The sequence below is a fragment of the Garra rufa genome, chromosome 20, assembly GCF_049309525.1.
Source record: "Garra rufa chromosome 20, GarRuf1.0, whole genome shotgun sequence".
NCBI classification, from domain to species: domain Eukaryota; kingdom Metazoa; phylum Chordata; class Actinopteri; order Cypriniformes; family Cyprinidae; genus Garra; species Garra rufa.
This window is the reverse complement of record NC_133380.1, coordinates 36,130,646-36,142,415: the sequence shown is the minus strand read 5'-3', so window position 1 is coordinate 36,142,415 and position 11,770 is coordinate 36,130,646. Positions and strand designations below refer to the sequence as shown.

At 37.4% G+C, this 11,770-nt stretch overlaps 1 long non-coding RNA gene across 1 annotated transcript; it reads right to left on the bottom strand.

Moving 5' to 3' along the window:
• Positions 1 to 7,605: 7,605 nt before the first annotated feature.
• LOC141293399 (uncharacterized) lies at positions 7,606 to 8,841 on the bottom strand. Its single transcript, XR_012340744.1, has 3 exons — positions 8,627 to 8,841; positions 8,436 to 8,542; positions 7,606 to 7,839 (listed from the first exon to the last, which is right to left on the bottom strand). It is a non-coding gene; the product is annotated as an uncharacterized lncRNA (long non-coding RNA).
• Positions 8,842 to 11,770: the final 2,929 nt, after the last annotated feature.

Sequence of the window (11,770 nt, the reverse complement as noted above, 5' to 3'; positions counted from 1 at the left end):
GATTAATAAACTCCAATTACTGCAATCGTTAGCTCAGATCGGTCAGATCAGCTCTCTCGTTCTCCTCTCGGCGCGCTCTCCTTCTCTGTCTGCCGCACCCCAACTCTCCTCCTCCCTATTAACCACTCAAAATTCTCCATTTTCTAGTGGGTTACATACTGAATACCAAATTTTTCATTCATAAACAAAAATGGCTTAAATCTCCTTTATTTTTCCCTTTTCTTGATTCTGTTGTTTCTTCTCTTAGACTTACAAATAACAAAAAGAGTGCGAAATTTGTGTTGCATTTATGACAATTTTTCTAAAAGGATGTAATTTATTTTTATACTTTTCTATATGGATTACACCATAATTTGATGTACGCAAATCCAGAATATTATTTTCTGTTTTTTTCTTATGATTGTTCCTTGTAGGAATTTATTTCATTTACAATCTTCTGGTATATGTTGTACAAGTTTTGCAATAATAATAAAAAAAGATGTTTGTTCATGTTTATTTCGTGTTTTAAAGTTCCACTAGAACTGTGGCGCTACAGCGATCTGACACAATAATACATTAAAGGGCCACAAAACGGTGTTTACTGTTTGAACTTGAAAAAAAAAAAGACTGTTGAAAAATGAGAGATTTTAAAGACGAGCCTGTATTTCCTACCTAATGTAACCTGCTCTGTCTAGCCTGTCAGCGAGTTATCAGTTTTCTCTATGCTTCGCGATGTATATTTCGTTTTCAATCATAGATATATATTTATTCCATGGAATGTCTGGATACTGGATTCTGATTGGCTGGCAGGTGTGCAGTAAAACCGTTTAATGCACAGGTAGTTCCAAGTCAGTTTAATCACCGTTCTATATTAATGCGCTGCTTTAATTGATGCACGCAAAAGCACAGAGAGAGAGAGAGAGAGAGAGAGAGAGAGAGAGAGAGAGAGAGAGAGAGAGGAGATCGCATTGTGCTGTGCACATACATAAACTTCTTGTCAGCGTTTGCCTGCGATCCTTATTAAAATATCCTAGATACTAGATCGCTACATTATATTCCTCAGCAACGGGGTGGTAAAGCTGCTGTTTTTGAATTAATTGTTGTTTGTAGAGAGAGACGCACAGCATGCAGGCAGGTAACGTTACGCACACACACAACTGTCATCTCTCTTGCCTTTAAACTCTCTCTTGGTCGATCGATAATCTACTGAAACAAATGCTATTTTTCATTCAAATAAATATGATTTTACCGGACTATTTAATCTCTGAGTCTGATTTGAAGCGGGCAGAATGCTAGAGCTGCGTGTCATAACTGACGAAAATAACCGTCTTTTTTATCCATTCAGTCAAATTTTGCGCTGCAAATATCAATCCTAGTTTTAATTTGTCTATAACCATGGAATAAGCGGGATAATCAACGGCTTGCCGTGCATTAAAGGATTTAAAATGCACTTCGCGGAGGCAACCACCCTCCGCTTTGCGTCGGGCGGTTATTAGCCTCCACGTCTTGCATTTAAAATCTTTTAACGCACGGCAAACCGTTGATTATCCCTTACATATCGACTCGTTGCTTTAGTACACGATTTAGTGTCAGTATACGATTTTTGCATCTGTCTACAGCTTTTGATCAGTGTGCAGTTTTGAATCCAGTGTAGATTCCAGATTATTATCTAATTGTGAATTTGCATTTTCATTCGGTGTACGATCATTGTTCAGTGCACAATTTTAAATCAGCTCGCGACAAGGACAGTACAATTTTCTGATCTGTGTAAAATTTCAGATTATTGTACACTTTCAGAACCAAAAATGTATTGTAATACTTTTCGCAAGCTCAGACCCCAAAGTGCCAGTGCTGACAAGAACATCATTATTGTAAGCGAAAACTCCACAAACTCAGAGAAAATGGAGGGTGCCAAAGGTGAGCTGCTTAAACAATTTGAAACTGGTTTACTACATTTGAATTCAGAATATATTACAGGAGTATGAAGTAAAACACTAACATAAATTAAATGTGATGTTATACAGAACTATGTCCACATCCACCACCTCAGAAGAAGGTGAAGAGTGTCAGCGCTCACCAGAACATCTTCAGTGTGAGCGAAAACACCACAGACTCAGGGAAAATGCAGACTGTCAAGCTACCATCTATCCCTGGTCCTTCCTATGCCAAAGGTAAGCTCCTCAAACAATTTGATGCTGGTTTGCTACATTTAAATTCAGAACATATTACATGAGTATGAAATAAAACACTAACATAAATTAATGGTGATGTTATACAGAACTATGTCCACATCCACCACCTCAGAAGAAGGTGAAGAGTGTCAGCGCTCACCAGAACATCTTCAGTGTGAGCGAAAACACCACAGACTCAGGGAAAATGCAGGCTGTCAAGCTTTCGTTTCTCCCTGGTCCTTCCCCTGCCAAAGGTGAGTTGCTCAAACTATCTGAAACTGGTTTGCTAGATTTGAATTAAGAACATATTACATTCCTATAAAGTAAAACACTAATATAAATTAATGTGATGTTATGCAGAACTATGTCCACATCCACCACCTCAGAAGAAGGTGAAGAGTGTAAGCGCTCGCCAGAACATCTTTAGTGTGAGCAAAAACACCACAAACTCAGGGCAAATACAGGCTGTCAAGCTTTCGTCTATCCCTGGTCCTTCCCCTGCCGAAGGTGAGCTGCTCAAACAATCTGAATTTAGAACATATTACATTAAAACACTAACATAAATGTGATGTTCTGCAGGACTGTGTCCCCATCCACCACCTCAGAAGAAGGTGAATGGATCCAGTCTCAGTGCAGAGGAGCAATTTCTGGAAATTCGAAGCAGGGAGGAGGACAGAACAGGAGAAGATGTGAGGGCGTTCATCAAAGAGGGTCAACAGCGGCGCAAAACCAAGGCTCAAAGCATAACCCGTCATCTGCCAAATTTGAAGTGGCTGAACGTGCTTGAAAGCATCTCAGAATGCATAGCTGCTAGTGTAGAAATCACTCGCCAAAAAGTAAGCAAATTTTGTATATTTTGATTATTCCAGTTGAAATAATATTCCAAATGAATGTTTAATCATATGTTATGTGTAATATGGGTAACACTTTACAATAAGGTACACTGGTTAATGTATTGTATATGAACAAACAATAAACAATACATTTAAAACGTTATTAATAAATCTGTGTTAATGTTAGTTGATAACAAATACAGCTGTTCATTGTTTGTTCATGTTAGTTCAGGGTGCATTACCTATTGTTAACAAACAACTTGTGACTTTATTAATGCATTAGTAAATGCTGAGGTTAACATTAAATGAGAGTAATAAATACTGTAGAAGTATTGTTCTTTCTTAGTTAATGTAAACTACTATGTGGATTGTAGGGCTGCTCGATTTCGGCAAAAATCATAATCACGATTGTTTTGGTCAATATTGTAATCACGATTATTTAAACGATTATGACAAGGTCCAAAACTTTATATAGTGATTAATTTAAACATAGCAATACAGCGAGAAAAAAAGATACAAATTAAAAAACAGTGCTTTAAAAAAAATACTGAATACTTTTATGCAAGTCTAAAGTAGTCTAACAATGCTACAGAAATTGAACGTAATTATTTGAATGTAAAATAAAACAGCGTCTTCACTGTAATAGTTAAACATTAAAACTACAAACGTCCTTCATTCAAAAGCAGTGAGTGATTTTTCTCTTTGTATGTTTACGTTTTATTAATATTAAGCACAGAGATGGCAGAAGGAATCTTATGTGTTGCGCTTAACCACACGGATCCAATATATTGTTACACATGTATTCTCATTCTCAACTGTTTATGGTCATTTAAGACATAATTGACAAGCGTTTACATCAATAATGACCAAGCGCCTCATTGTGAAATAGTTTTGCGTGTATCTGAGCGTTTAGGCAGCACCTTGAGCTAAAAGATAACTTTATGTCCGTGTTCTGCTCCGTCTCTGAGCGCATACACAGAACAGTGCAAGTTTTCAGAATCAGAATCAGAAAGAGCTTTATTGCCAAGTATGCTTGCGCATACAAGGAATTTGTTTCAGTGTTATTAGCTTCCAGTACACAGAGACGCACAGACAATAAAAATAAGAGAATAAGAAAAAATACACATATGTAAGCATAAATAGACCAAAAATAAAAATAGAAAATAATAATAATAATTTGTAAAAATTGACAATAAAATTTTTTCCTACGCGCTATTAAAAACACGACATCAAAGAAACATTAATAAATCAAGCACGTCCAGTTTTATGAAAGTCACGTTACAGTATTTTGCTGATTTGCATGTGAAAATAGGCTTTTATGGAGGAGCGAAAGCGCACCACTGGAAAGGGGGCGGAATGGGGCGCAATAATCGTTTCATTTTGATTACTGCATTTTCATGATCGTTTGAAGCAGACAACTAAATCAAAACTGAATTTCGATTAATTGCACAGCCCTAGTGGATTGTGTGGTTTTTCATTTGTGTGGTGTCTGTACTCTTCTAACTTCTTTCTCTCTTCTGTTCTCAGATTGCCATGAAAAATGCAATGGAGGCCTCCTGGACTGAGACTGAGCAAATTTTTCAGGAGGAAAGAAAATTTGCCCAACAAGAGCTCAAAACACAACAAGAAGACTCTGTCTATTACCGTAGTCTGTTGAAGAACAAATACATGTAATTATTTCTACATCACTGTTGAATGTTAAAGCTATGCTTTTGTGGTCATTGTAAATAATCCAGTTTGAGTTTACATCGCTGTGATTGCCAGGTGCTTATTATCATGTTGTCATGTTTCAGCGCTGAGGATTTGCTCGTGGAGAGGTTGAGAGAGGAAGATGAGAATAAAGCTCTTCTAAGGTAGTACTGTCATGTCAACGTGGACAACTGATGTTTTTGTATTTCTGCACATCCCAACAGTGAAGATGCTGATACTATTATTCATAACCATCTCTGTCACTGTAATCCGTTTCAGGAAAATCTATGTTGTCGAAGTCATGATCAGAGCTGAGGAGCTGCGTGAAGACATCGAAGCAAGCGAAGCCCACGAGCAAGCAAAGTGTGAGAAATGGCAGCAAAAACTAAGCTCTGTGGAGCAGGAGAAATTAGCTTGGGATTTTGCAATTACCATGACCCTAAGAAACAACGAGGTTGAGGATTTCTTGCAGTTAAAGAAGGAAAACGACAAGCTGTAAGTTTCTTGTGCACCACGATGGGATTGATTTCTTAGTTGTGTCTAACAGCATCTGACCCTCTGACTTTTGTCTTGTTTGTTTTTGTCTAGAGACCACTATGTGGACTTCATGGAGGAGGAAAAACAGAGTGTTGCCTACCTCTTTAAAAAAGAGGAGAAGAAAGAAAACTACGTGAAAAATGAAATAGAAAAGATCAGCCATGTCACTTGCTCCCGTAAATTCGAAGTAAGTAACGTGTCCCGTCCAAAGCTGCCACACCCTCACACACATCCAATAAATACAACCGATGTCTGTCACATTTGAGCTCATCTTTTTGTTTTTGTCTCACCAAAGCTCAACAGCAAGATCGAAGCGTTGTGCGAGGACCTCTTAAAGCTCCAGGATGTCTACTCGGACCTGACTGTCTGCTCTGCATTTCCACTGATGGCACTGCAGCAAATCGAGCAGTTCTCAATAAACTCTTTAGATTTTGTTGAGACCATCGAAGCTGAGAGGATCCACAAATGGCAGAATTCCATTTGCCAAAAACATAAAATCAAGTAAGATTAGATATCTAAAAATACATATCTTTGTGACACAAAGTGATAAAGCTAACGATCATCAGTGGTAATAATAATCTTTTGCTGAACTCTTGCTTTCTCTCTTTCACAGAGAGCAGGAACGGAAACGCATGTACTTCGATGCTCTGCTGGAAGAACGGCGGCAGAAAAGACTGGCGAGAAAGCTTTGTCCTCCAGTGAAACCCGTAAGTGGCGTTCATACTTCTGTCTTGCTTATCTAATATTGTAAGGTGGATCAGTACTGTGATGCTAACCTGAATCACGTCTTTATTGCAGACTGGAAGAAAGCTGATGCAGCGTAGCCCGCTTCCGAAGAGCATCAGAAAGAAAGAGGAGCTGGTGCAAACTGAGAATTGGAAACAGTCGTGGTAACAACATGCTAACCATGCTAATAACTTCTAACGTGCTAAACATGTCAGAATAATCATGTTACAGTCATGCTAGTAACTTGCTAATCATGTTAGAATCATGCTAACATGCTAATCATTCTAAAATCACGTTTACAACATGCTAATCATGTTAGAATCATGCTAACATGCTAATCATTCTAAAATCACGTTTACAACATGCTAATCATGTTAGAATCATGCTAACATGCTAATCATTCTAAAATCACGTTTACAACATGCTAATCATGTTAGAATCATGTTAACATGCTAATCATGCTAAAGTCATGTCATTGAAATTATTTGCCAGCATTTACAAGTTAAAGTTGTTAATGATTTTACAGTGCAAAATTTGATCAGAGAGTGAAATTAAATATTTCAATGAATTATAGCATTTAGATGAATTAATTATCGATCAATCAAGAGATAGAGAACAAAAGAGATGACAGTTGTGTGTACAAGCTACCTGCATCTGCGTGCCTCTTTACAAACAATGAAGCTGTTTAGTTACTTCAAAAACAGACCACCTCAATGCTGAGAAATGTAATGTAACGATCTAGTACCACGGCCCTAACAACCAGTTTCTGTGTGTGCACAGCACATTCTGTCAACTGCAACCTCTCTCTCTCTCTCTCTGTGTTTGTGTGCATCAATTAAAGGAACTCATTAATATAGAATGGTGATTCTATATTAGGTGAAACTGCCTTGAAAGTACCTGTGCAATAAACGGTTTTAATGCATACCTGCCAGCCAATCAGAACCAAGTATTGAGACATACCATGCTATAAAATATTATAAATGATACTGGATTTAAACTCACAAGTGAAACGATATCAGTCACATCAGTGTCGGGGCAGTCCTCTGGTTCTACAACAGCTAGCTCATCTTTCTGTCCAATCAGCAGACCGAACAAAGAACGACTCAAACCAGTGAGTAAGGGTCCACCGTGCAAAAAGGAATGTCCAATCATGCGCCCAATGACACGAAAAAGGTCGCTGTCCAGTAGGAGTCGAGAAGTGGAAGGCACCAAATGGTCTTCTTGTCCATTAAAGAACAATGTTTTGCCACAATTTTCTAGAAAACAGGATAATAAAAAACACAATGTTAACAGCTCTATTTTACATATGCGTATGCCTTTATTTCCCTTGCATAAAATTTATATAGGCTACCAAGATTTAGACCAAATCCATACTGCACTCTTGACATAACAAAGGAGAGAAAATGGCGGTTTACACCCTCTCCAAAGGCAGAATCACCTGTGTTTAAGAAGAGAAATATTACTCAGAAAATGTATTTCATAGTAGCATTAAATATATAAAGGAAAGGAAAAAGAAACACATTACACAAAAATTAAAACTACATCACAATTAACCCTTAACATCACAATTACTTTAATTAACCCTTATATTGCTCAAAACATGTATGATTTTTTTAATGAAGTTTCTAAAATCTTTTTTTATATTTAAAAAAAAAAATAAGTAAATGACTCAAGGAAATGTAATTTTTGGCCAAATTAAACCTTACCCTTAAGTAAAACAGAGAATGGACGGGCCCAGTTCGCAGTCTGATTTTTGTAAAATGTCAGTACTTCTCTCTCTCTCTCTTCAGGACTTTTAAGTAGATCCATCTTTGCCACAAGGTCTGGTTCATCCTCCATTTCCTGCAGTAAGGAACGTCTAAATCTATAAGCAGCGTGGCTCAAGTCACCCTCAGTTCTCCAGTCTGAAAGAAATATGCAAATGGTTATATATAGTATTAAATTTTGCACAATACATAAAATGATAATTAATGTTTGGAAAAAGACCTTCAGTATCCTCATCGCTAAATTTCAAAACTCTGCTATCTGGTCTGCTGTTACTTGTCCCTTCCAAAGTCAGATCATGACAGTGCTCTCTGCTACTACGATTCCTTTCTGAAACACGCTCATCATTCTCCTGCCTGGTGCTACAGCTCTCTACTAAAACTTCGTCGCTGACTTCACGGTCAATGATGCTCTGCCTATCACAGTTTTGACTGCTGATGTTTCTGTTTTCTTCTCTTTCAGCACTCTTCTCTTGCAGTGACCTAATTTGTTTAGAAGAACATTTTCTTATTGTATGACAATGTTACAAACAAAACATAAAAAGAACTGTGACACATGACTAAACACAAGAATCTACGTTAACCAAAATCAGGAAAAAAAAAATGTTAAGTTAAAAAACATAACACATGTCAGTTTTCATTTCTATCTTACATAATGAACTCCATTTCAAAGCAGCTTCAAAGCAGCAGACAGAAATCTACCAGTACTAATATATTACATGTAATTTTTTACTCACAAGATACATTTGTCCACGTGGTCCTGAATTTCTGCATGGCTAAAGGTTTCTTCACAATAAATGCACTGTACAAGGGGCCCAGATCCACTTTTAGGTTCACATGATTCCTAAAATAAGCAATGGAAGAACTATATCTGTCACCAGTTTTCAAACCAATTTAATGCATGATTGTGGCTTTTACGGTTGCATACCATGTCAAGGTCTTCCTGAAGAGGCCTTACATATACAATTGCTGCATGTACTCCAATGGTGTCTTGAAGGTAATGTGGCGTATACCCTTCTAATGGACAGGGGATAACTTGTAAAGTTCTTGTTCTCGTCGCCCCATATGGTCTGAGTAATTCAAAACCCCCACCATCTTTTAGTTTTGGAAACTCCATAAGCAATGTGGACTTGAATTCATCAGATGCGCAGTTCTTATCTGTAAAATAAATTGTCAATTAAAAACAAATAATTCAAAAATGAATCAACAAATTTTACCAAATAGCACTTGTTAAAAGGACTCCCATATTAAATAACATGTTAACAGTGTTATTTACAATTTAACCAGCTATATTTTCTACCTCAAAGTACTGAAAGAGCTCAGTTGCTCCAAAGTATAGTGAAAGAAAACATCTTGTACCTGGAAAAAATATCTTTTTTTCTCCCAACCCTGAACTTTCAAGATCCATCTTTTCCCATAGTTGTGGTACTTTGCAGTCACGTCGTCCACTCAAACAAAAAAAATTTATGAGTGTAACTCTTTTTGCTGCATGGCTTTGTTAAAGTCTGTCGTCTTCGCATAACAGAGGACACCGAACTGCCAAGAGGGTATGGTGAAAAAAGCCTTGACACTTCACCTGTGGAGACATGAAAAGCAGGGTTTGTACATCTGCATATTCCTTCTCAACTATATTAAGCCGCTTTTCCACTATCGGGCAGAACTGTTCTTAGAACGGTCGGGTACAGTTCCAGTTGTGTTTCCACCTGAGCCTGGTACGGCACGGAACGATTACAAACCGTTCTCAGCCCGGAATTCTCGGGAAGGTTAGACAACCGTGCTGAACCGGGCTGGTAAAATGCGTGTGCATGACGTCGCCACGCTGTTGCCTGGCTACCAGTTTCTCTATGGCTCTGTCTATGGCAAAGCGGATGCGCAGTAAGCAGATACGGTAAATATAAATATAAATGGCTGAGACACTTTGGTCTGTGGATGAAACATTTGCTCTAATATTGATATTTGGACAGAAAGAAAAATTCAACAACAGCTGGAGGGTGCAAAGAGAAACTAAAAGTTTTTAAAATTATTGCGCAGTGTCTTGCAGAGAAGGGCATTAAGAAAAGTTCAAAACAGTGCCGGGAAAAAATAAAAAACTTAAACATACATATCGCGTCCAAAAGGACGTGATATGTATGTTTGTGCGGGGCTGCCTACTCTTGTGTTACCAAGGCAACGATTTGACTCATTTGTATTTACATTCCAAAGAGTTCCGTTATCTGCACCACAGTGGAAAATCAAACCGTATCTGTGCTGACTGCTGGCCCGGATCGGCACGGAACAGAACGGTTAAGCTTTGAGAACGGTTCGGCCGATAGTGGAAAAGCGGCTTAAAGATATATTAGATATATTAACAGGGCTCAGAATTATTAGCAATAGCCCTGCTATTCAGGAGTGCATTTCCTATGGTCATAAGTTCCATTGTTACCAATAGCGTTCAATGTAACTAAAAACCATAGTTAGCCAACAATGCTTTTGGGAAACGCACTCCAGGATGGCTTCACCTGGCATACCTGCATACCTGTTATTTATGTTCATGTTAAATATTTCCTGCATAACTTTGTAAAAAACACATTTTGTAAAAACAACAAATAAACACACCTGATCCAGCTAATTAATTACTAGATACTTCCAAGCAGGTGTGAGTTGGAGCTAGTTGGAGCTAGTTTTGGTTATCCAGATTGATCATAAACACAGCTAAAAAGGTTCCTACCACAGTGGCCATGCTTCACAAAACTAATAGACAGTTTTATCACAGAATACAACATGTTTCAAATTTCAGTCATTTGGAATGTATGCAATATTTCAAACTTTTAACCCATGGGAGAAAATCAACCCGCCAGTTTAAAATTAGCCCAATTACGTGGAAAAAATGCGGATTTGGCAACCCTACATCCAACACCAGTTTAATAGGAAGCGATTTAAATATACTCCCTGATGCGCAGAAGTTATATCCAATATCAGAATGTTTGCGGAAGCGGGATTAAGAAAACAGTATAGCGCAAGGCTTTAATACAAAAACGCACACAATGACGACTGTAGAAAGCAAAAGCCGAATCCCGGACATTTTGAGCGATTTAGGAATCCCGGTGTTGTGCCGAAATCTGTGACCCGTCGAAAACTGTGACCAGGGGTCGCTGTTCAGCAAATATTGGCGCGAGAGCGCGCACACGCTGAATCAGACGCTGAAACGGAATGATCATCGTCGCAGTGATGCTGTAAAATAAGTTTCATGTTTTAAAGAAATAACGACTATTGGACAAACTAGATATTGTGGCATCGAAATGCTTGCATAGAGAAGACATTGATCATTAATGCTGTGCTGTTGTTGTCTGTGTTACTACTATGAATGGTTTTGGTTTAAATAACATTCTCATTAATGGCTCATTTTTTTATTCTTATTACTATTATATTCAATTACCCAGTATGGTTTGTGCTTTACAAATGCATACCACTCTGAGATATTAGCCTATATAGTATGAGTCACTGGATCTGGTCAACTACCGAAATATGTGATCTCTTTTTATTTCAAATAACACATTGTAATATTCAATAAAGTGACTCATGTGATGTGTGACCATCTCCTCTTTTTTATTTTAAAAAGCATATAGATCAGATATTGAGAAATCTATACTGTAGATACAATATAGGGTGACAGAATCTGACAGGTCAAATTCATAGCTACCTCTTTTTATTTTAGATTTTTAAAATAAAGTAACTCATGTAATGTGTGACCATCTCCCCTTTCTGTTTTATAAGGCATATTGATAAGATGTTGAGAAATCAGTAGATACAGTAGAGTCACAAAATCTGACAGGTCAAATTCATTGTATTTTGTCTTTTAAATAAAACTGTTAATTTTCCACCTTGCGCATGCTTTGACACTTTATTGAAGGTTTTTTATTGTAATGATTTGTAAAATAACAGTGTTTCTCTGTAGAACATTTAGTGCTTTCATTGTAATAATCTAGGTAAAATCGGTCAAATAAGGGTTTTACACTGTAAAAAAAAATGGTCAAACAACTGGCAGCTATAACTGCCAAACAAAAAACATAAAGTAAAAGTAAAATATCCTAAT